At 42.7% G+C, this 26,018-nt stretch overlaps 1 protein-coding gene across 5 annotated transcripts in view; it reads right to left on the bottom strand.

The window, feature by feature from the left end:
• Tbl1x (transducin beta like 1 X-linked) overlaps positions 1-26,018 on the bottom strand; it is a 208,947-nt gene that overhangs the window by 69,723 nt on the left and 113,206 nt on the right. The gene's annotated exons all lie outside the window — the stretch shown is intronic.

The following is a 26,018-nucleotide window of genomic DNA, read 5'->3' on the forward strand; positions in this document are numbered from 1 at the left end:
ATTCTTCTAGTTATGCAACATGTCAGAAATAATTAGTTCATTGCTAGAAACATTAAATTAAAATGAGAAATCAGGCCTTCTGATACCTGGTGTTGACTGATTTTCCCATTACTAGTACCTAAAATAAAACCATCACCAGTAAGCCATGCTGGCAAGAAAGTTGATGGAATTGCAAAATATTTGCATGAAATGCAAATTATTTTAATAAATGTAATACATTGTTTATTCTTGTAAGTAAATGTCAAGACTTGATAAATAGAAAAAAAAAAAGAGTTGTAATTTTCTGGTTGTCCTCAGCTCTTGGCAAGGCATGACATACATGTATGCTGACAGTCCTTCCAAATAGGTGGTGTCAAGTCCCTGGGGGAGTCCTCCAAGCTGATAAAACAGAGCATGGACCTGCTATTCCACAGAGGAGGTCAAAATAGAGCTTGCTGTGCCACATACATTTCTTAGAAGAATTAAACAGTGTAATCAAATAAAACAGAATTTACAAAGGCCTAACTGCACCAGCCCTCCTTCCCCAATCCACTATCTTCACCTTTAAGTCACATGACACTCCTTGCTATTCCCCTACTTAGATTGCAAGAATTCCCCTACTAAGTTTTTGCGGATGGTACATACAAGCAGACGGGAGACGTGACGTGTACGCCTTCTGCGTTTTGCCTTTAAAATACCAGTCATGAGTTGCCAAGACTGTTCTGACCCTTCAGAATGGTTTAATAAGAAGACTGAAGGAAACTGGAGCACCCCCTCCCACCTCCACCCCACCCCCTTCTCAAAATACTGCCTACTGCCTGCCTTTAAGACCTTCACATGAGAGCAATGCATTTTCTTGCTGGAACCACTGCGTTTCTTATGTGTAGAAGAAGGGTACACAATCCCTGTGTGTTACCTCTGTCCCACCCTCTCTGCTCCCACATTGTGCCGTTTCCTTCTGCATTACACCCTTTCCGCAAGTTCATTTCTACAGTCTAGGCTGACACAGAATGTTCTTAATAAACCTTAGCTTAATGGAACATGAGAAGAAATGAATGGCGCACCACATATAACTAATAAGAACATCAGAGCAGTTGATTACACATGTTGATAAAGTCATTTCAAAATCTCTCTACCACATTCATTTCTTCATGGTATCTGTCTTAATTTTATTGTAAAATATCAGAAGGAAACAGAATAGTTTCACAAAGAGACTAGAATTGAGAGAGGTTTCTTTGGAGTTCCCCCAACACACACCCCACTCCCACCAGGTACTGGAGACAGCCCTTGAACATGGGAGGCAAGCTCTTGGCCACTAAGCCACACCCCAGTGCAGGAGTTACTTTGTCGGCATCTCTGAGGAGGTTTGGAGGAAATACAGAACTATCCAAGGATAATCATAAAAAAAAGGTCTCAGAAAGGCCTGCTATATTTCTCCCACTCTGTATTTACAGGTGTCACTTGATTGGTTCCTTGGTCATAGCAAGCATTTCTTCTACTTCCTTGAGCTGACCCCTCACCTACATTGCTGCATTTAAGTATGGAGCCAGCATCACCCCAGTTAACTTTCCACCTGAAATTACTGCTTCCCAGGGCTGAGGAGTTACAAAGGTCTCACCAAGAGTTGTCCAAAGCCCACAGCCCCCTCAGCTAACCTTCAACCTGAACACAAAACACACAGGGTGCTTTGTTCTCACCAAATTCCAAATCCTGCTATCACTTTTCAGTAGTGCCTCGGGCGTCCCTGCAGATTTGGAAAGGTGCCGACTGAATGTAAGAAATGCTGATAGAAAGGAATGAGTGATTCTTCTTTTTTAATACTGTCTTTTAAAATCTTAAAGGCATATTCCTTGCAAGAGGTCATTTTAGGAAATTCTACTCTTTGCCTATGAGCAAAGCATTAGCAATTAAAGGCTCCCTTGCCAAGTTTCAAAGTATTTTCATCTCTCCAAGAGGAAATCCTGCCTATAGGACTCTTTCACCTCAAAAACCAAGAACGTCACCCCTCTGCAGAAACCTAGCTACACTCCCCAGCCACCTTCATGGTTGTTTTTGTTTCTGGTTGGTGTAAAAAATATCACTTAACGTAAGATGAACCATTTTTTAAATGTACAAGTGAACGTTACCCAGAGCGCCCCCCACAATATAGTGTTCTAAAAGCAACCCTTCCACCTACTGAGTCATTCCCTCCTCCCCCAGCTATGGCCACTGCCAGGCACATTTCTATCCCCATGGCCTTGCCTATTCAGGGCACACACAAGTCACACAACATGGAACGTGACCCTTGTGTGTCTGGCTTCTTTCAGTGACACGCCTCCAAGGTTCATCACGCTGGCACACGGATCAGTGCTGGCTCCCTTGTTATGACTGAGTACTATTCCACTGTGCCGATGAGCACATGCTGCTTCTCCACTGCGCGAGCACTCATGGACAGGTGCTTGGGGACCCTACAGTTCTACCTTCTCTTAGTAAACCCACCGATCCCCGAGAATGGAAGATGTGACTAGGAGAGTGGAGGGAAGCAGAGCTGGCGTGAGCTGGGACTTGGGCAGAGAGCAGATACCATGGCGCCAGAAGGCAAGGAAGCCAACAAAGGGGGTAACTATACAAGGAGCTGGGAACCCAGCCAGCTTAAGAGCCGCCACTGGCAAATGACCACAATGCCAGAGCCCAACTTGGCAAGGCCGTGGATTCCACAAGCTCATGCCATGCCCCGGTTGCACAGGCTCCCTTCCTCACACAGGGCAGACTGCATTCCTAGGCTGAGCAAGTCCTTATCAAGCTCTTGCCCAGAGACCAAGAATAACGTGCTATTTTTCTTCTGGAAGCAAACAAAATTACTTTCCAACTCAAAAGCATGATAGTGATTACATATCTAACCCCAAATAAAAGCACTGGATTACCATGCTCCTGTATTTTATACGGTCCTTGTCTGCTGACAGTGATGGTCCCCTCACTCCCAGGGGATATCAGGCAAAGCCTGTCATAAGTGGAGTACTCATGACGCACAGGACATTAATCCCAAATGTCAAGTGCCAAGGATGGGAAACTCCCTTGTAACAAATAAATACTAGAACCATTAAGTTCACCTCTTCATGGCTTCTGCCTCATTTTTTTTTTTTTTGGCATAACACTGGAAGGTGAAATAACAGTTTCGTGTGTGTCTTAGATTCAGAAAGCATTGTTCAGGGGTTATTTTCATAGATTGTCATAATGCTTCTTTCTTCATAGTCCAAATTTATAAAATAAACAGCCCATACAGGCCTCAAAAAGATAAGCATACATTCTTGTGGATTATGAGTTAAATATTGAATAGATTGCTGATTCTATCTCTGCATAAGAGCAAATTAAATTTGTATGAGAAAATTCCTTTCGCTGTCTGTAGACAGGACAGCATGGAACAGAATGGGGCCTCGTGCCAAGAGCCAGATCCAACCTGCCAGCCACGGAATTGAGCCCTAGTGAATGCTCCACCTCCGCCCCCTCAAGCCTTCGGATAACATCCTGTCTGCCTAAATAACAATAGCATTCCTGACCTTCAGAATCTAACACATGGTCAAAGCCAGGTGGGAACCATACCTGGGGCAAGGGGCAGAACCCTTTCCAGCAAGTACGCTATAAAACAAAAATAATGATTCACAAGGCTGTTGCCAGGAAAACTTACAACCAATCAGCTAGAGGTTTTAAATAGGGAGGGGAGCGTGAGCCAAGATACATTCTTTAGAATGATCTTTCCCAGGGTGTGAGGCATGTGTTTGGTATGTGTCACATGAAAATAATTCCCCAATTTAAAGTTATAAAAAAATAGCTGGCACACATTTTGCACCTGTTGTGTTCTAAGTGCCTTGTAGTTATTTACAATCCTTATAATAAATAACTTTAATTATTTGAAGGGCTTAGAACACTAAGTGTTTACATGACGTGTATTATGTCCTCACAAGTGAAGGTCACTACCTTTATTGGGCTATTGTTATGCCACATTTATAGATGAGGAAACAGAAGCCCTGAGGGGCAGACCACCTGCCCAAGTCCCCAGCTAAGGAGCTGTACCAGATGACACCATCTGTTTATTTACTGGAGGTTTTGCTAAAAGCTTTGACAAGCTATTGAATTTCACTGTGAAGATGGAGATAAAGCATTCCAGGTTGGGGAGTGCTTGCCTACAATGTGCAGGGCCCTGGAAGGGGGGGAGGGAGATAAAGAGGGAGGGAGGGAGAATTCAAGATTTGTCCGTTTTCTTTTTTGCATTTTGGCTGGACCAGCTGCTCCAGTGATGATACCGTACCACGCTATCCTCACAAATTTCTCACAGCACTTAAGCAGTAGGCAGCTGTACTGTGAACACCTTTTTCACGTAGCTCTACCTCTAATGGGCCTCTGTGTACCTAAGCATTCAGACAGGTGATTTTTTATGATTGACACTGAATACAACAGATACTAAACATTCCAGTAAACTGAGATTTTATTTTTAGTTGTTTATATGTTCCTCCCAAAAGAACTATAAGAACAATGTATAACTTTTAGAATTCTGGAAGCCTGAAGTCTAAGGATGACAAGATTTGACTAAAATGAATGTAAGTGTGTCAAGATGGCGACTTACAAAAATAAATATTACTTTTAATATAGTAATAGTGTCAAGAAGTAGGGCAGTTCTATATAAGTCTTTATCCATTGGGAATTAAAACCAGGGCATCATCCTCGCTAAGTTTTTCACTCCTCCAGCTATGAAAATGGGCATGGCCAGATGAAAAGTCACAGTGTATTAATCATATGACTCAAAGTCATATCCCATCTTTTAAAAAATCATTTTGGAATACCCTGTATTTAGATGGACTGTTTTCTTTTGCCACTGTAGTGAATGTATGCCCTTCTCTATTTATACATATTCCTAAGGGGGTAATATCCAAGGGCTCCTTTCCCTTTTAGAGTTAAAGTTTATTTAATGACAAATGACTCTAACTTTATATACAAAATCCAAGGGCCTAACCTTTTGTTTTTTAAAAATAAGCACATATATCATAAACACAACAGAAAGCTATAAATCAAAATCTAAGAACATCTAAACAGCTTTTTCCTTTAGAAAACAGTCTGCATGGGTAAAGGAGGAAGATTGCATTGCTGTCTTGTGTCTACAGACAGTAATTGAAATGTGAATGATTTTTGGAGTTATCATTTCAGTGATGTTAAGTGTAGATGGTGATCTAGACTGTGACACCAATTTTCCTTTAGCATGTCAGTGGATCATTACTGTACAAAAGAGGTATTTTTGCCCTATCTGTTAAGATGGGAAAAACAGTTACTATTGGAGACTCCTCACAGCTGGATGTTACCCAGGTAATTACTGCTGATGTCACTTCCACAAGCTAATCATATTTGCATATGGGCAAATATGCAAGAGATTTCTGGGCCACCCAATTCTATCTGGTGCAAGGAGTTAATATAGAGTCAAAAACATGTAAGAATATAAATACAAGACTGGAGCTAGTGTTCAATCATAAACATTAGTCCCAAGGGAGACAACATGTTACTCAAGACAAGAATTCTAAAATCAAATATATTTGGAATATTCTCAGAGAAGGTAACCCCCTTCCAAAAAGCTAATCAAGCTCCAAGCAGGACTAAACACTAGAGAAAACCTCCAATAAAACACAGTCGACTTCCTGCAGATCAGCGATAAACTCTTACAAAGCATGAGAGAAAAACCGCAGATTATATCTACAAGAAATGAATAATAAGGACCACAAACTTCTTGTCAAAAACTATGCAAGCCAGAAGACACTGGAATGAAATACTTGAAGAACTGAAAGAATATTAATCTAAAATTCTACACCCACATGAGTTTTCAAAATGAAGGCAAAATAAAGAGCTCCCCAGACAAGCAAAAGCAGAGAGAAGTCCTGGCCAGTAGACCTGCACTACAACACATGTTAAGGAAGTTCTTGAAGTGGACAAAGAGCTCAGACAGAAATGTAGATTCCTAGGAGGAATCATGAGTGTGGCATGTTAACTATCTCAGTCAGTGGAGAAATACTTTCTTCTCAACTTATTAAGCTTAGTGCAAAATTAGTAACTGCTGTGGTATTTATTATGTATGACAAAAGCTTCAGAACTAGGGATGGAAGGATGTTGTAAGGATCTTGTACATGATGTGGCAAAGTATCATTCAAATGTAGATTAATGATAAAAGATGTCCAGTGTGAATGCTAGAGCAGCACCTTAAAAAATAACACAATGAAGTATGGCTGTACAGCAATATGAAGTAGAATAATAAAAAATGCAATTTATGTAAAAGTGTATAGGAACAGTGGTACAAATACCAAACAAAAGCCAGTAGTAAATGGTACAGTTACTACAATTAAAAGGCTAAAACAACTGGGTTTAAAAAAAACCAGAGTCCACTTACGCTGTCTACCACACACCCACTGTGTGTGTGCATTGTATCATTGCATGAATGCATACAAAACTGATCTCGCATTTCTTACAGGCATCAGTCATGCATCACTGATATGCTGTCTTTGAACACATGCACACACAGATTTTTTTAGTGCTGGGGATGGAATCCAGGGCCTCATGCATACGAGGCACATTCTCTACCACATCACATGACATCCCTAGCTGTGAATCCACGTGTTCTATTCAACTTACCACTCTTTCCTCTCATGTCTTCTTCCATTTCTTACTTCTTTATAGGTAAAGACAACATAAAAGAGGAAAGGCAACATGGAGTGACTCCTGGGTATGGTGGAGCTCTATCTGGCTTTAGTGTGTGATTGTAGGTAAAAGTGACATCATACTAGGACATCAGTATGCTAGAAGAAGACTGTAGAACACCAAGGCCATTGGGCTCCTTAAGGAGTCTGAGCAGTACCACAGCGAGGCTTCGTTCAGTTGTTCATTCCCCACAACACTGAGATAATTCTGGAAGCCACAGTAGGTTGGGGGAAAAGGAGGAGTGGGCGGAGCTTCTTAAAGGCTCCTAGCTCAGTCCAGCCCTGCTTGCCAGTTCCCACACCCTCCCCAGTTAGCTTCTATAAACCTCAGTCCCAGGGGCTGTTTTCTTGAAGCCATGACAGAGCACACGACTGCCAGGTTCTATCAAATCCCTGGACCATAAGTGCTCCTCACTTATGAACATGAGAAAGTTAGTTCCCCAGCCAGGCAGAGTCCCAATGCCCCCTTCAACTCTGCCTGGTACTACAACCATCCATTGACAGTGTAAGCAGATAGGTGTGGGCATGTGCTTTACTCCTGAGAACTATCAGAGGTGAGGAAGCAGGGACATGAAATGGACTCAGCAAGGGCTTCTGGTCCCTGGGACACCAAGGTCCTCAGAACAGTCATGCAAATAGCCTCAAAGAAACTTCCAACTATTCTCAATTCAGGCACTTTTTCAACTTGTTAAATAAATTCTCGCTGCCTTTGCATGAGTTCTGATTCCTCAACACCCTTGCCTCCTACCTGATGTTGCTAACTAGGATGGATTCAGTGTGCAGACAATATTAAATCCCTGTATACCAGGGCCCAAGGTGACGTGCAGCATCACTCTCTCTCGTACACGATGGCTACGTGGCTGGGGTTTCCTATGTCACTTTTATGTGTGTGAACAGCAATGACACTAGTTTATTCTCACAGGTGGCAGACACAAAGTAGACAGCTTATACTATGAAATCATCGGGAAAAACACTTTGCACGTTTAGTTAAGGCAAAAATCTATCATTGAAAAACCACTTTTACATGATAAAGCACTGACCACGAATCTTGTGAGGTAGCAGGTATTGCAAACTCTGCAAATCAATGACATAGGTCATGTTGAGATACTGTTCCTCACAGGAGTAACACCCAGCTTAGGGGTGACCATTACGTTTGTCAAAAAGATGTGTTTTCCTATTATCAAAAAGGGCTAATGGATGTCAAAACGGGGGAAATGATTTAAAAATTCCTGTGAATCAAATACCTTTGCTAAGTGGTAATTAGGATGTCCAGAATACTGAGAGCTTCTGAGGGTCCCTTTGACTAGGCGGTATGGACATGTGACACTGCAGTCAAACAAAACACAGTGAACTCTCACTGAATGGGGAATGTTTACATCCAAGTAGGACATAGTACAAAGACACACAACAAAAAGCATTTGTGGCATACTTCACACTACATGAATTTTAACTTTCCAGAAGATCTGGACCCGTATCATCACCAGATGCACTCGCAGGTCATCTGGGTCCTAAGTCCCATCAGCACTCCACTGTATCAATTTGACATCTTACAGTGATTCTATTAAGGGACTCTTAAAAGTAAAACATTTTAAAGAAAGAAAAAAAAAATTTCAACCTACTCCACTATTAGGTTGCATTTTTTCTCTAAAACCAAACTATTGCCTGTATTTTGCTGTGCATCTCATTCACACTGTACTTACACGCAGCCTCGGTTCTCTTTGTCATTTCTGGATTCCAGTGTGGCCTTACTTCTCAGAAATTACATTCAATGCCCAGAAAGGACAGTGTCTTCCTAACAATGCAAGCCAGAGGCTGTCTGAAAAGCAGTTTCTTCCTGGAGGAGGCTGTCCTTGGCTGAACCCCAAGAATTCCTCATAAAAGCTGTGTGTCCTATAATAAATAACTTACTCTTGCTGTGCTACTAAATGTGCACAATGCTTTTAAGTTACTTGCATGAACTCATGTGCTCAAATGCAGGCAAGGCCCCATGTGTGGGTTCATCAGACAACAGATATGATAATCACACGACGGGAGCAACTGCGTGCACACACCTGTTACTGGAATGCTGCTCTGATACTTTTGTTCATTTAGTTTTCTCAGATTTAAAACAAAAACTTAAACCAGATGAACCTACAAACATTTTCACTAGTCATTCCCAATAGAATTTGAGAAATTTGATCAAAAGGGACTTAAAAGCCAAACACAATGGTACACTCCTATATTCCCAGCTACTTGGGAGGCTGAGACAAGAGGATCACTTAAACCTGTGAGTTCAAGTCCAGCCTGGGCAACGTAGTGAGATCCTGTCTCAAAATAAATGAATCCATAAATTTTTGCTTTAAATTTACGCTAAATTTACGCTGGCTAGTACCAGCGTAAGTGAACAAAATCTTTCAAATGGATTATAATCATATTAAGAAATCCATCAAGAAAACCTGTGGCTTTCTTAAATAGAAACATACCCGTTGATTTTCAAACAACTCAATTTTTAAAATGAGAAAATGTATTTGAGCAAGAAAAATCAGATGAAGGAAGAAATCAGGTTACATGTTTTTTATAAAGAGAACATTGTTTTAGTGCCTCCCAAATTTAATTAGCATGCATCTTGCCGTATCTGATTATATGAATACCATACCGAACGTTATCTTCACGCTGTATTTCCCAAATGATTTTATCTGCCAACCTTTCTCTCTTTTGCTTCTCTCATCTTACCTACCTAATAAGCAGCAGACTTCTTCATGCAAATATAATTTCAAACACAATTTCAAAGAGACAAAACACACATGCCCCATTTCCTACAAAACTAAATACAGGAAAACAGAATGTAAATGTACTTCCTGCTTTAAACTTAGCCTGATTTCCTTTGAGCCTGTTCAAATTTCTCTCAGGTCCTAAAATCATGGTTGATTCTTATTACTACTTTTTTTTCTTGCTGTGCTTGGGATGGACCCCAGAGCCCTGTGCGTGCTAGGCAAGCGCTATACCACTAACCCTTTAAGGTCATACTTTAAATAAAACAATGTGCTACATGTAAATTACATAGGTGCCTGGAGTTTAATTGGGTGAGTAGATTAATAAGTTCTGGAGTTGGTATTTCTGACAACAACTTAAGCACTCTGAGCTAAGTACTGCCCTACAATGACACTGGGAAGATGCCTCCACATAGAAGATGGTGCTATTTCAGATTCCTGGCTGGGAATTTAATTTCCCCTCAGCCCTCCATACGGAGAACAGCTCTTTGCCAATGAAGACATCCTACAGTCCTTAGTATGACATTTACATTTTATAGAAATATCACACACCAAAAATAGAAGACTGTGCCTCTTAGGTACAAATCTCCCCACAAAAAACAGCATGAAAAAAGTAAGTGAATTTTGAGTCTTTCTTAGTTTGGTTCCTTCATAATACAGAGATTATTATGGGGATTCAATGGGAATAGAAGTCAGACATGGTGTAGCACACCTGTAATCCCAGCACTTGGGAGGCTGAGACAGGAGGATGGCCAGTTTTAGGCTAGCCAAGGCACAGAGCAAGACTCTCAAAAACAAAACAAACAATCTATAGAAACAGATCCTTAAAAGACATGGTAGGAAGCTAAGCCTTGGGATTACAAACAGAAAGGAAAGGTACCTGAAATGAGCAAGGCCCAGGACTTGTTCAGGATTTTAGGTCAGTTTGCCCTACTGAGGGAAGTACCCTTGGGGGCTTAAGGAACTACAGTTGATGTTTACAGATTAAAAGGTGGCAGAAGCTATGTTCACGGGTTGACTGGCCTGCCCATAGGCCTTACCAAGGTTCTGAGTGGTTGCATCCTTGTTGTTTTGTTATACAGTCCAGGCTGGCCTCAAACTCTCATCCTCCTGTCTTAGCCTCCCAAGTGCTAGAATTATAGGCATACACTACCCCATCTGGCTCAAATTTATTCTTTAGGGGCCAGAACAAATGTCACTTCATGGGCCATGTTGCTTCTGTGACAACAGCTCAACTATGCTGGTTGTATGTAGGGATGACCATAGGCAAAATGTAAATCAATGGGGGAAGCTGTGTTCCAATGAAACCTCAACACCGATGTGCAATAAAATCTGAATTTCACAGAATTTTTGTGCATCATGATGCATTCCCCTTCTGTCATTTTTCTCCCACCATTTACAAATGTAAAAAACACTGTAAGGGCATGGTGTCACACGACTATAATCCCAGATACTGGGGATGCAGAGGCAGGAGGATAGAGAGTTCAAGGTCAGTGTGGCCTCCACAGTGAGTTGGAGGCCTGCCTAAGCTACAAAAGGGTGCTCCCCGGCTCAGTGGCAGAGCATGTGCCTAACACGCATGAGGCCTGGGGTTAAATTCTCAGCATCATAAATAAATAAACAAACAAATAAATAAATCGATCGAAATAGTTGTGAGAATGGGACTGGGCATTAGGAAATTTATTATCAAACTAGAAATCAAGGATATACATGTATTTGCTTTTTTTCTTTTTTCCTGTAAGCTAGATTCAAACCTTTCCCTAGAATTTAGAAGGTACTAAGTTATTTTCGATTCACACACACCATTTTGATGTATTTCCTGGAGGAGCAGAGGCACACCCAGGAATACATACTCTCAGATTCTTGACAGAGTCTCAGATACCTGAATGTTTGTTAAACTTAGAAATTCTTCAGCCAGCCTCTATCCTTGGGGAAATTAACTATGTGGTAGCCAAAGAGCACTTTAAAAAAATATTTTTTGAACCAGGGTCTCGCTATGTTGCCCAGGCTGGCCTCAATTCTCCGATCCTCCTTCCTCTGCCTCCCAGCTGCTGGGAAGAATGGTACATCTTGGTCAGTTCAATTTGTATTAATCAGTGTGGTTGGAAATGGGATGGATCTTCTTAAGTCAATCTTCATCGTAAGAGCCACTGAACTGTCAAAGGGTGTTTAATGTTCAAGACTTGTACACCTGGTTGTCAGCAAAAAGTTCTAGAAGCCTAAAAAAGTCAACAGTCTAGCTGACTCTAGTCTAAGTCATTTCTTTCCACCTCAGAGAGAAGCTGCAAAATCAGAGGAAGGGTTGGCAGGATTTAAGCAAAATCCTTAGCTGACCTCCTTTTTAAAAAAAACAAAAACAAAAACAGGGGTGGGAGTGTTTTATTCCACAATGACACTAATATCATTTAAATGAAAATGAATGCTTGAGTGACAGGGTAAGTGTGAGTCACTTGAAATGAATGCAGTTAAGAGTAACTGTGCACAAGATGACCATGAAGACTGGGGGGAGGCAGGTGCCAGTAGCTCACCCCTACAATACTAGTTAATTGGGAGGTTGAGATCAGGAAGATCGCTGTTCAAGGCCAGCCCAGACAAATAGTTCCCAAGACCCCCATTTCCAAAATAACCAGAGCAAAATGAACTGGAAGCATGACTCAAGTGGTAAGAGTCTGCTATGCAAGCTCAAAGCCCTGAGTTCAAACCCCAGTCCCACCTCCCTACTACCCCCCACCCCAAAATAAGACTGGGGAAAGGCATACAGCTAGGGAGATAGAGGAACGCGGTTTCTATGTAGGCTTCCTTAACTAGAGCCTGGAAGCCGGGAGAGACTGGTTATGCACGCTGATGGTGATGGGATCCTGTGGAGGCGATAGCAGGATGTGGGTCCTCTTAGGAGCAGAGGTGCCGAGCAGCCCTCAATGTGCACTCATGTACTGCTTAACAGTGGGGATCCATTCGGAGAAACTCAGCACAGTGTATGCTTACACAAACGCACATGTTGTAGACATCCATCATTAGACATGGCCTCTTGAGGTAGTCAAGAGGCAGGATAAACATGAGGTGTATGGGGCTGCCACCAGAGTAACATGGTATACTGTTTTATAATAAACATTCTTATAAGTACCAGGGCATATATACTCTAAAACAATGAGAAAAAGAATGAAAAGGTTAGTCAGTTTTCTGTCACTGACGAAATGCCTGAGATTGTCAACTTCTAGGAAGGAAAGGTTTACTTGGCTCATGGTTTCAGAGGTGGTCCATGGTCACTTGGCCCTGTTCCTTTGAGGGCGTTGGTGAGGCGGAACATCATGGCAGGAGCCTATAGCAAAAGACACTACTCACCTCATGGCAGTCGAAAGAAGGAGAGAGAGATAGGAAGGGGTTAGGGTCTCAATATCCCCTTCCAAAACACATACCCCTGCAATGATCTAACTTCCTCCCACTAGGCTCAACCTCCAAAAGGTTCCCTCACCTCTCAATAGCACCGCAGGCTGGGGAACCAACCCTTCAAAATGGAGACATCTGGGAGACATTCAAGATCCAAACTGCAGCATATAGTAAATACAGAAACCAGTATTGTGGTCATTTGGTGTTATTATCCATTATTGCACACTGTCTAAAACTTAAGTACTATTCTTTTATATGACTGACAGGTCTGCTTACACCAGCACCACTACAAACATGAGTTACACATTGCCTATTACGTAATGAAGTCACTAGTTAGCATGAGTTTTTAAACTCCACTATAATCTCATGGGACCACCATGTTACATGGGGTCATCTACTGGCAACCTGCCATTGACCGAGACAGCCTTACACAGTACTGCCTGTCCTGGCAGTTCACTGTGTTTCCATGCTTTCAGTTAAAACAGACAAAAGACAAGGCAGGCAGGCATGCATCTTCCTTAAGTGATTCCCAGCCTGCGTTTGCAGACTTTTCAATTAGCAAATCAGTGTTCAGGCCCATTTCCTTTTTTCTGTTTGTTGAGGGGAGAGGGCTTCCATGGTCCTGTCATACACCACCTAAGTTACATTTGGGTAACACAGCATATCCACTAAAAATGTGCATAATCAGAAAGTCATTTGTGCTTACACTTCCAGGTCCTAAATACTGCTGCTAACGGGGATGTGGAGGTGTTTATTAACAGTTTTTGGAGTCATGAGAAAGATCAAGATTAAATGGCTATCCCTGTAAAATGTCAAGGGCATGGAATAAAATCACTCCAAGACCCACCCACTCCAATACTCTGAAGCCCTCTTATGAAACACAAGCACCTGAACCTTACAACGTACTTAAAATACGTGCTTTTCACCACAACCAGCTTCCGGATATTAGAGAGGTATCTGAGATTCTGGAAAGAATACTCCACTGACTATTATTAGCTCATAACAATTCATTCTGACATGTATTTTTCCTAAATATAGGCAAAGTGAGATACATCTGTGAAATATGACAAATTTTAAAAAGCACACAAAGTACTAAGCCTTCTGTTCCTGCTCCTTACCCTACCTCCATCTCCAGCCGCTGAACAAGCCTGGATTCCCAGAGGAATGCCTTGGTCATCGCCTCCCTGGGCTCCCGGGTTGTTATGGATGCAATGCTGTGAAAGGACCTCCTTCAACATGCTCTGACAGTGTATAAGTTTCTGGTGCCACTTCCCAATGTCACAAGACCCTTATATTCCTATGTATTTATCCTTCTATTCCAGTGGTTTGCCAACAGGGGGCTCTGTTGTCCCCACAGGACAAGTGGCAATCTATGGAGACATTTGTGATGGTCGCAGTTCAGGGAGAGGGTGCTATAACACGTATTGGCAGGAGCACAGGGATGTTTGACAGCCCACAGTGCACACTGCCCCCAGGATTATTCAGGATCAACAGTGCAGAATTCCAGGAGCTCACTGTACTCAAGTTATTCCCTGGCAAATTGATCTGTCCCTCCTGAAGTCAGCTCATACCTCCATGCCCTTTGTTCTCGTTCCTATGTCCTCTGGTTAGAAATGAGTGTCACTCACATTTTCTAGCATTCCAAGGGGCTTCTTTATGAACACCATCGAGAGACACATGACCTCACAGGCTAGAGTTTTAATGTTTCCATCTTCCGAGGCATCTGTCTGCATAAAAGGAACTTTTGTGTCTTCAGCTCCCCAGGAGGAACCAAATAAGACCTTCTGAGATTTTAATAAGCTAAATCACCGAAACTATACCACTTAGTTATACTAATGCACAGATGAGATAATGCTGACATCAAAGTACAACCACTACAATGTACGCACATGCGTGAAAATAAATGAGCTTCGTCTTCATCACAGATCTCAGTGAAATCTGACTTTCTATTCTAACACGGCACATTCTATGTGGACCTGTACTGTTTTGCTCCCTGTCCACTCACAGAGGGATAGAGGGGAAGGTGAGAAAAAGCAGTACCTACCTGATGCCAAAACAACCAGGCCATTCGGCCTAAAAGCCACTGATTGACCGAATGATTGGTGCCAGTGGTCATTCCCTCCACCTCCTCCGCTGTATGTTACTAACAGATTTTAACACGACAATTGGTTAAAATGGTGTCACAGAGATGAACCACATTCAGCATTTGTCAGATAATAGTTCTGTGCCCATAAATATAAGGAAATAAATCCTGCACCAGAAGTTCCCAAGAATGTGTCTGTTTGCACTTCTTTCTTCTTAATTTCTGTGGGGTGGAGACTTTCATTCAACAATACAATCCTCCCCTCCCCAATAGTAACTCACCATGGCAGGTCACACATAATGACAATGATTTACAAAGCTCCTTGGAAAGCCAAATAGTCTGAAAGGCTTAGTAATAATAAAAGTGTTCCATTTGCACACAACAGCTGATTTTTCTTTACTGGTCAGAACATGCTATTTATATAAAAGTGGGGGCTTCTTTTAATCAGCTCAGTTCTCCTCTAAGTCACTTCCCCCTCATGATCATAAACTCAGCAGTCTTCAAGGGGAAGAATTACATTTACCAATTTCTACAGTCTCTGGAAAGAAACAATTTCCCTTCACGGTCTTATTTATTTCTTTATTTTTTGGGTGGGACTGGGATCTGAACTCAGGATTTCATGCTTGCAAAGAAGGCGCTCTGCTGCTTGAGCCACACCTCTACCCCATTTTGCTGTGGTTATTTTGGAGAAGGGGGTGGGATAGGTTTTGTGAACTATTTGTCTGGGCTGGCCTTGAATTATGATCCTCTTGATCTCACCTCCCAAGTAGCCAGGATTACAGACACGAGCCACTGGTACCCTTCTTCAGTCTTTTTAACCAATAAAGGTACACCGAAGAGTGTTCTGATTTACAACCAAGCACTAATGATAAAGAGAAATGACATTCTACGCATTTCTTGACTAATTCAAGCATACTGTACTAATATTATAAAGCATTCCATCAGGGCTGGGGAAGGCAGCTCAGCGGTAGAGCTCTTGCCTAGCATGCACAAGGCCCTGCGGTCCACCCCCAGCAGCCACCGCCCCCATACAATCAATATTTTGATACCTTTGCTATATTTTTCCTTGGCAAATACTGCCAAAGAAATACTGACACCTAGAAAGCACAACATAACGCAAATATCAAAGTGATGTCAGAGGCTCTCATTCTTGGCATCACAACACCTCAAGTGCCATATGCAGTGTGTACTTTTTTGGGGGAGTGGTAGTGGGGTTTGAACTCAGGGCTTCACACTTGTTAGGCAGGTGCTCTACCACTTGAGCCACTCTGCCAGCCCTGTGGTGTGTACTTTTATCTACTAGGATGATTGCATTCGACTGGGACCACTACGGCGGAGCCTGTTCAGCTCAGGCTCCACTTCCTTCTGTGTTATGTGCACTGTGGTCAGAATCTGAACTGCCCATTAGAAACACAAAGGCAAAGCCTGCTTATAATTTTAAATTTACTATGAAACACATCAAAATGTAGGGACTGGTAAAATAATTTTAATTAAACCTCATATATTCAAAATAGTATACTTTCAACTTGTATTCCACATAAAGAATGACTGAGAAGCCAGTTGTGGTGGTGCATACCTATAATCCCAGCACTCAGGAGACTGGCAAGAGGATGGGGAACAAGGCCAGCCTGAGTTACACAGCAAGACCCTGTCTCAACTCCCTCAGTCTACACCCAAAATTACTGAGCTTTTTTACATTTCTTTTCCTTCTCGATCACCAAATGTGTCTCTAGTTTATACTTGTAGCACATCTCCATTTGGATGTGAAATTTTTACTGCAAATATATGACTCAGAGCACGTCTTAAACATGCACTTGAAACTGGAGAGTCACACACATGGGGTTCCCAACAAGTTTTCAGTAACTGCAGACAATGTTGACTTCCAATGTAAACTAACTTAAAAGGAATAAGGTGTGTTACAGTGTGTGCCTCAGCAACATGAGGCACACTTACGGTACGATAGATCCACATGACTAGTGGCCGCTACATGGGACAAAGCATGGACACCAAGGACTGTGAAGCAACCAAACTTCTTTGCTTGTAGTCTGTAGGGTGCAGGATCCTACAACTTTTTTAGGCCCCACAATTCCTCTTTAATTGTTGCACATGCCAATTTTTAAATAATATGTCTACATTCATTTTTATCCTGGACCAATTCCAAATACATTAATAACCACAAGCTGTCTTAGTTTAGCATTACCTCTTCCTAAAAATAATGTGATTTTTTGCTTGAAATTGAATTTCTGTTCCTGAGTTGATTTGCCTATTTCAGATAGGCACTGCAGTTGGGGGGGGGGGTCTCAGACTGTACTGAACAAATCCCACACTGCATTTTACAGACACAGTACCCCAACCTCTAAAAACCATAAAATATTCATGGATAATTTCCCTCTCCCTCTTTGGTGGTACTGAGATTTGAACTCAGGACCTTATACTTGCTAGGCAGGCACTCTATCACTTGAGCCACTCTGCCAGCCCTTTTTATGTTGGGTATTTTCAAGATAGGTCTTGCTTTTTGCCCAGGCTGGCCTCAAACCATGATCCTCCTGATAGCTGCCTCCCAAGTAGCTAGGATTACAGGTGTGAGCCACCAGCATCTGACTCCCATAGATAATTTTTAAAATAGAGATCACTGGTAGAAATGATACTCATTTGTATATACTAGGTTAAAATTTAAAAATTATGATACTGCTATGTATTAAAATAGGAAATGTGATATTAATTTAATATACAAATAGATACTGCAATACAAATGTTGCCTGCTTCCTTTTACGCTTTCATTTGTGACCCCCACTCCACTCCTACCATATAACACAAAGCCAGCACCTTGCTTGGTGACCGCAGGTTCTCACATCTGTTGACTGTGGCTGGCAAGAGGATGAAGTCTGGGACTTTGTTTTAGACCACACGATTATGCCTTTAACTGTGGATGCTGCAGATTTTGAACCCTATGCCTACAACATCATTCTTCTCCTTGACCAGTTTGAAACAGACTCGTAATCATGCACTGATCTGATGGAAGACAAGCTTTCTCGAGGGAGGAAAAGCAATTTTCTCTGAAGCTGTTTTTAACTGAGTGAATTCTTATAAGCTCACTTAAGACACCTGATAGGTCTGGGTGGAAGCCGTGTGTCTCACAATGCCAAGGTGATTTGTCAGATGGCCGGTGTGGTAAGCTGCCAGCCTGCCTCCCACCTTGGAGTGGGCTATGAGTTCATGCTGCACAAGAATCCCACCTGTGTGAGGTTCCCCTGCCTATAAAATAGGGATGCTCACAGCAACACTTGTGCCATACAATTTACACCCTTTCTAACAGGTGCCACAGAAGGACGCAGGCAACGGCAAAGCTCTAGGGCTTCAGACTTAGTGGTGCAGCTCAAATCCCAGTGCACTGCTAATTAAGACAGGGTGACCCAGCACAGGAGGCCTTAGCCAGGACTGCTCTTAGTTGCTAAGCTAAATCCCACTGTAGATAGGACATCCCAACTCTTACATTTTTAGCTGTCACTTTAAGACTTAATCAAGTCCTGCCTCTTGTAAGCAAGGGGAATCAATGCATAGACATTGGAGCACCTAGCACTGGGTAACTGCATTTAATCCATGAAAACAAATCAACCACAAGACTGCTCTGGTGTTAGCCAATGGAATATTACTGCCACATGAAGTTCTATTTGGAACTAAGGAAAAACCACCCGTAAGGTGGGCTGGCATAAAGGATGTGTAGCTCGTTTTACAGGACAGAAATTATGCAATGTGAGGATAGAGCATTTTTGCTTTTAGGCTTGTTTGGGTGCAAAGGACAGCTGTTTGTTCAAGCTGAAATTGGCAGTGTGCAGGGGCACACACAGCCTAAGGCAGCTAAGTTCAAAGTCACTGCCATCCACCCGGGGCCACCTACTTAAAGGAAGGTAGAGGTGAGAGCTACTGTCTCTTCCTCCCCAACTTCTGAGCCAATTACAAATTATAGCAAAAAAACTCCTGGTTTTCTCTCCTACTAACAGAAGATAGAATCTCCAGCCACAGTTCTGTGGATTAGCTCGATCTATTGAATTTGACAGGAAATGAGTCACTTGAAGCCTGGCTTACCTATTTAATGTACTTTTGAGCAAAACACACAAATATCATCAGGAACTAAATCTGTTATGTGGCAAAACACATCTATCCCAAAGTCATCAGAGCATCTGTTTTTAGCAATGCAACAATAATTTCTGAATCATCACATACCTCTCCTTTCTCTTCTTTCATTTGAAAGTTTGAGAAGCTTTCTTTGCTTCTTTGCTGCAACAAAAAACAGCAATTCTGCTTCAATCAGTCACTAGTAAAGGAGGACCTGGAACTGAACTACAGTGACGTCACACAGCAGTGCTAGGAGATGGTGGCAGCTGATCCACAGAAGTTTGAATAATGATTTCAGAGAAACACAGAAAAGAAAGAGTTCTCTTCATGTGATGTTCTGAGTATAAGACAGCTCAATGCTTCAAATACAACACACAGTGTATCGCACATGTAGACAAGTTCTTGGAAAACACCGAACTTTGGCTAATGACAAGCAGAAACAAATTGGCATGCTTGCCAACTTATAATTGTATTTTTTTTATCTTTCACGACTAACAAAAGAATCTGTATGTTTCCAACAGCTGTCGTTCTGTAAAAACACTGTCTTTGCATAAGTATACTTAGGAAGTACATGGCCATCTGTGGATCCAAATCAGCTCATGAATAAGCAGTCCTAACTCTGGAGCACAACAAGGACATTTAAGGAGAGGGGTACCACAGTAATAACAGAGTTGCCCAGGACATTTAATCTTAGTACATTAATTTGCAAATTTAAGGCTAGGTTTGTTGGTACACACCTGTAATCCCAACTACTGAGGAGGTAGAGATCAAGAGGATCAGTCCAAGGCCAGCCCCCAGGCAAAAAAAGCAAAGAAACTATTAAAAAAAAAAAAAAAAACTAAAGCAAAAAGGGCTGGAGGTGTGGCTTGAGTGGTAGAGTGCCCTGAGTTCAAAACCCAGTAACTAAAACAAACACGCACACAGACGAAATCACTAAAGCCATTCTTTTTGCTTTCTGGATTTGGCCCTTGTTCACTATGCAGCTCCAATATGCAGACTCAGAGTCTGGCTCGAGTCTGGAGAGTAACGCACCAGCAAACTTCAAGAAGGGTGATTTGGCTGACTATGGCATCACAGTCTTTCAAAACAACTAGGACTCAAGAGAAACCCTGAAGGCACAATGTCCAAATGAATTAGAGATACTTTTTTTTTAAGTGGCTTATGTCCAATTCATGGGAAAATAAATGCAATCAGCTGACCAACATAATAAAATATTCCACCTCATGAATCAAAGAAATGCGGGAGCGGGGGGGGGGGGACCGGGACCCCAACAAAGGATGCCACACATTCCTGGCCTCATTAACCATGACCATGTGAGCTGTTGGAGAGGATCGCATCCCCCCCATCCAATGGGGCCCTCCTCTAGGCTGTACAACCAGCACGACCTTTCAGGAAAGCAATTTGGTAATCGGTCTCAAGAGCCCTACAGTTCTATTTCCAGCAATCTACCCTCAAGCAAAAATTGGAAGCAATCTAAATCTCCAACCACATGTGTTAAATAAATTATAGAACACGCACTCGATGGGAGAGATGCATAAATATTTTCAATGGATGAGATGAGCTAAGGCTTCCTCTGGTTAAGCGGGAGGTGCACACTTCAAAGTAGTATATACAGGACAGACAGCCAGAGACAGACAGACAGACACAGACACACACACACACACACACACACACACACACACAGACACCCCTACCTCATTTGGGAAGAAAACACAAAAATCCTGGGGGGGGGTTGTCTCTGGGTATGTGTATAGGTGTTTCTTTACATACTAAATTTTATTTTTCAAATCGTTTACACAAGATTGCTTTTTTACAATTGTCACAGAGTCACGAAGGTCCTGGCAAAGAATACTTCCTCGCCCTTCCTCTGGTGGCTCAGCCCAAGCAGACAAATTTTTACCTCCTTGCTGCTTGGCCAGGGATTTTTATGATGGTTGTCCTTGCACAACACAATGTGCACCCTAGCTCTATACCAACCAGCTCCCATACAGTCACCTTTCTCTTTCTTTCACTTTTATGATGCTAAAGTCTATAAACACAGCATTAAATATTTATGGTTGATATTTGCTGCTTCTAAAAATACTCAGAGGAGAAAGAAACACTGTTAACAAGGCCTCCACTTAACCTTCTTGCTGAATTAACGGAGGCTCCTGCTTCTGGAGACAGCTCACATGGGGCTGGGCTGGGGCTGGGGCTGCCGTCCCTGAGAATGAAACTCTAGCTGAATTCTACACTGCAAAACATTCACAAATCTCTTTAAATTCTCACTCCTCTACAAAGAGGCCAACATTGTAGAGCGTTCCAAGAAAAATTCTGTGCCTTCTACGGAGAGGCGACGAGATCTGTAGATATATTTTTATGGGAAGCAGAAACACCCTCCAGAAAGTGAAGTCTGACAAAGCTTCCCACCCCACGGAGCGGACTTGGAAAGAACAGTGGATAGAAAGGAAAAGCGTTAGCTTCATTATGGAGAAATGCAGCACTGACAACTTTAGCCAAGTGATCAAGGTCAATAACAACAGGCAAGTCCTGTTGAGGGAACATGTCCTCGATATGAAGGGATGAGAAATGCTCTTCACCTCCGGGGCTTTCCCCAGTCTTAGCCAAACCTACAACACACAACCTAAGTCTTATCATATAAGCCAGCACATGCACAAGTACCAGGCCAACCCTGAAGGACATTCTGCAAAACACCTGACCAGACCCCTCAAAACAGTCATGGTCAGCAAACGCAAGGAACATCTGAGCACTATCACAGACCAGAGGAGAACATAGAGATCTGATGACTCACTGCATCATGGCGGCCCAGACAGGATGCAGACATTCATGGAAAAATGGATGCAAGTGGGAAAAGCCCGCAACATATTTAACAACAACCAAAAACAAAGCAAAGTCTAGGTGCAGCATTTCTTGTGATTCCCTGTTTGCCCTTCTGTTTCTCTGGGTCTCAGTCCTCCAGGTAAGATGTCTGACGACGTGGAGAGAAGTCACTGCAGAAACACTGCCACCTGTAATCTACAGCGTGGTTCACTTCCCTGGTAGAAAACCTGCACACATACATTAGCTGTGAATCATTCAGAACCAACCAGCCCAGTGGCCATCAACAGCTGTCACTGAGACACACGTAAATAACTGTTCATCTCAGAGGTAACTGAGGGCTCTCCTCCCGGCAAGTAGCCAATACATGAAAAACCATTAGTCTTGGCAACCCACAGCAAACAGAAACACACCATGTTGCCAGTCTCTACAAACATCCCAGCTACTGATGTTCCAAATGCTATCCCTTTGGTTTTTTGCTTTTTTTTGGGGGGTGGGGGGAGCCAGTACTGGGGTTTGAACTCAGGGCCTCAGGTTCACTAGGAAGGTGGGCTACCACTTGAGCCATGACCCCAGCACTTTTTGCTTTGGTTATTTTTCAAGTATGGTCTTAAGTTTATGCTCAGTGCTGGCCTCAGACCATGATCCACCGACATATGCCTCCTACAAAGCTGGGATGATGGATGCATGCCACCACAGCTGGCTTACTGGTAGAAATGGGGTCTTGAACCTCCATCCTCCTGATCTCTGCCTCCCAAGTTTACAGACGTAAGCCATGGGTCCGGCCATGCTCTATAATGTTTCACTTCTGGTTTTGTTATTTTCAGCTGTCTGTCCCCCCCTGGAAATTTTTGTTGCTCATCTCTGACTTGAAAAGCAGGAAAAGTGAGTGTTCTTCAAGGAAAAACCAAAAGCAAGAAAGAGGTTGCCATCCAAGTTGAGAATCTGAAGGCCAGGGTGGCCTGGAGCTAAAACTATATTGGCATCACTAAGCTTTATGCCAAGGCAACCCACAACACTGAGTTCAAGGTAAACAATCCCAGCTGCAACACTAGCACTTGGAAGAGCACCAGAGTGAATCTGCTGGGGCAAGCCTTCAAGCACCCAGGTGACACTAATGCTAGCCAGGGAGTCACACCACCAGGTACCGCCCTATCCCAGCTCTGGCTTTCCATTCTTGAATGCACTGTCCTTTCTGGCCTTCAGAAACCTAGGGGAAAAGCTAAATCAGCCAGGTGTGGTGGTACATGCCCGCGATCCCAGCTCCTAGAGATGCCATTTTTTTGTTTTGATGATCAATTTTTTTAATTGGCGTATATTAAGTTGTATGTAGTAAGGGGTTTCATCATGATAGTTCAATACATGCATGTAACATACTGTATATGTACCCCATGTATTGCTCTTTCTAATCTAGGGGAGAGTCTTTATACATAGGCTGCCACAGTTTGACAGGGTAATCCACGGACATAGTTAAATAACAAGAACAGGAGCCCCACTTTTCCACAGTTTCAGTTACCAAGGCCAATGACAATCTAAAAATATTACATGGGAAAATTCCATAAATAAACAATTACATTTTAAATTGCACACTGTTCTGAATAGTGTGATAAAATCTTGTGCTGTCCTTCCCAGGATATGAATCATATCCACAGTGTATACACTACCCTCCCGTTAGTCACTTGGTAGCCGTTTCAATAACCAGATGGGCTGCCACAGTATTGCAGTGCTTCTCTTCAAGTAACTCTTATTTAATAATGGCCCCAAAGTGCAAGAGTAGTGATGCTGGCAATTCAGATATGCCGAAGAGAAGCCAGAAAGTGTTTCCTTTAAGTGAAAAGGTGAAAGTTTATCATAGGCATACATGTGTAGGGGAAAACATGGTATACAGAGAGTCTGGTACTACTCAGTTTCAGGCATCTCCTGGAGGTCTTAAACAGTGTCCACAGTGGGTAAGGGGAGATGACTGATTTTTCTGCACTTGCAGGTAACGATTACAGACACAAAGGAGTTATTCTCTACCAATGATGCTAATACATTTGTATAAAAAAAATGCAGAGGGATGTGGTAGGCAGCCCCTTAGATGACAGTCCCCGAGCCCTGTTTCCCGGTGCCCACACTCTGGTATAGTCCACTCCACACTTACCAGAGCTGGTCTGCACTATGGTGAAAATGATGGTCTGTCACTTCTGCATTTAAGTTATAAAAGCGCAGCCACAGCCAAGCCACAGGTGGAGTGAGTATGGAATGGATCCTCTAGCCCATGTGACATCCTGAGCAGGACTCCCTGAGATGGCACTAGCCATCTGAGCTGGACTTGGGTTCCTGACTTTCAGGTCCCTGGTGAGATCATCAACCACCTGCTGAAACGGGGGATTTGTTGACCCACAAACAACAGATAACCAGCACAGGGGCTGAAACTGGAAAGCCTTGGTAGAGAGGAGACTGTGGCACAAAAACCAACCTATCCATGTGTTTCCCCCCTGTCTCCTCCAAGCCACTCACTGCTGAATTTAATTCCACTTGTTTACCTTCAAGCAAGCATGCAAACAAAACCAGACATAAGATCTAGCGAACAGAATGGATGTAGCCTGCCACCAGAAATTAGTTTGCTTCTGCTAAAATCTGAGTGGCCTGGGTTAATCATCTACTTCCCAGATTCAGAGCCTTAGAAACCAGAAACCAGACTGCTACATGTTTTTTTTCTAAATCCCAGTGAGTATTTTGCTCCCCTCAGCAAAGCATTTCCACATCCAAATGATAGAAGTGCATTTTTTATTAACATATGAGAAAAGAACCTACTTAAAGTTATTGATTCAGTTATGAGGTCAGTCCTAACGCATCATTTTAGCAAATTCTCTCTCAATGTGTGTGTGTGTGTGTGTGTGTGTGTGTGTGTGTGTGTGTGTGTTTTACTGGGATTTGAACTCAGGGCCTCACATTTGCTAGGCAGCTCTATGGCTGAGCTATGTCTCCCAGCCCTATTTTACGAAATTCTTGACATAAAGATGCAAGGAACTGTTCTACCACCTTGCATCAGCATGGAAGAGCAGATTTCCCTAAAAGAAAGCATCTTATCTCATAGACCAGAATTGAGAGCTTTTCCTGCCAAGAGCAACTGCAGGCTCTATTTGATCAGCTTGGAGGTCTAACCTCATCTCCAGAATAAAAGAAATAACAGATGTGTACCAGCTTACTACCTGGGATGCTCATTATGATGCTAGATCTTGTTTGAGGGCTCTGGTTACAATGCAGAACCTATTCTCAATTCTCAACACTGTTACCGGAAGCAAATACTGCAGGGCCCCATTCCCAAGGGCTGAACTCGGTGACAGCAGACCCAGGTTACCTCTGTTTACATTTGATGCCACCTCTACTGAGAGGAAACCACAATGTCAGGGTTCCACCTACCCTGTTCTGAAACTTTCAAACATGGACTATTTCCCAGCGGGTGTTCTGTTTGTTTTACACGTTTCCCTGAAAAGGGCCAGGAGTCTTGAAAGACGTCTAAATCAAGGCTCACCTGCAGATAATTTCTTTCTTAGAAAACTGCACAAGATCCATGTAAAGGCCTTTGGGATTCAGGCAACCAAAAATCCAAGTGCAAAAGTGCTTCTCTTCCTGCATGCCCATTGCTAGAACAGGGTCAGGGCTGAGCTCAGAGCCACAGCTTCAGATACCCCTTGGTGACCACAAACCTGGCAGAGCTAACATACCATGCTGGAACCACAGAGTATTCCAGGGGGCAGAGGCGACAGGGCCCACAGCCCACATCTTATCCTCCCCATTTAATGCATTCCTCTGGTTCAGCCACACAGGAAAGGCTGCTCCCACAACTTGTGACCAAGCAGGTTCCCAGGCTAAGATCTACCTTGTACATAGTGTGAAATCTACATATGAGAAAATCTCCCTATACCTCTGAACTGTCCAACACTGAGGGAGAGATGACATATGACAATACAGATCAACTTGAGCTTCAATGACTCAAGAACTGCCCTTCAGTTAGGAAGATGCTTTGCGAATAACCCCTGCCCTGCCCCCAGAAAAGTGACATAAAAAGTCCACCAACTTAATTCCAACTTGAGTTTGGCTTTGGACCTTACTGACTGAATCTGCTCCCCTGTACAGAGCGCCATGCTTAGAGCATTGTTTTATTTACCTTGTGACTTTGTCTTAAAG

The sequence above is a fragment of the Castor canadensis genome, chromosome X (genome assembly GCF_047511655.1).
Source record: "Castor canadensis chromosome X, mCasCan1.hap1v2, whole genome shotgun sequence".
NCBI classification, from domain to species: Eukaryota; Metazoa; Chordata; class Mammalia; order Rodentia; family Castoridae; genus Castor; species Castor canadensis.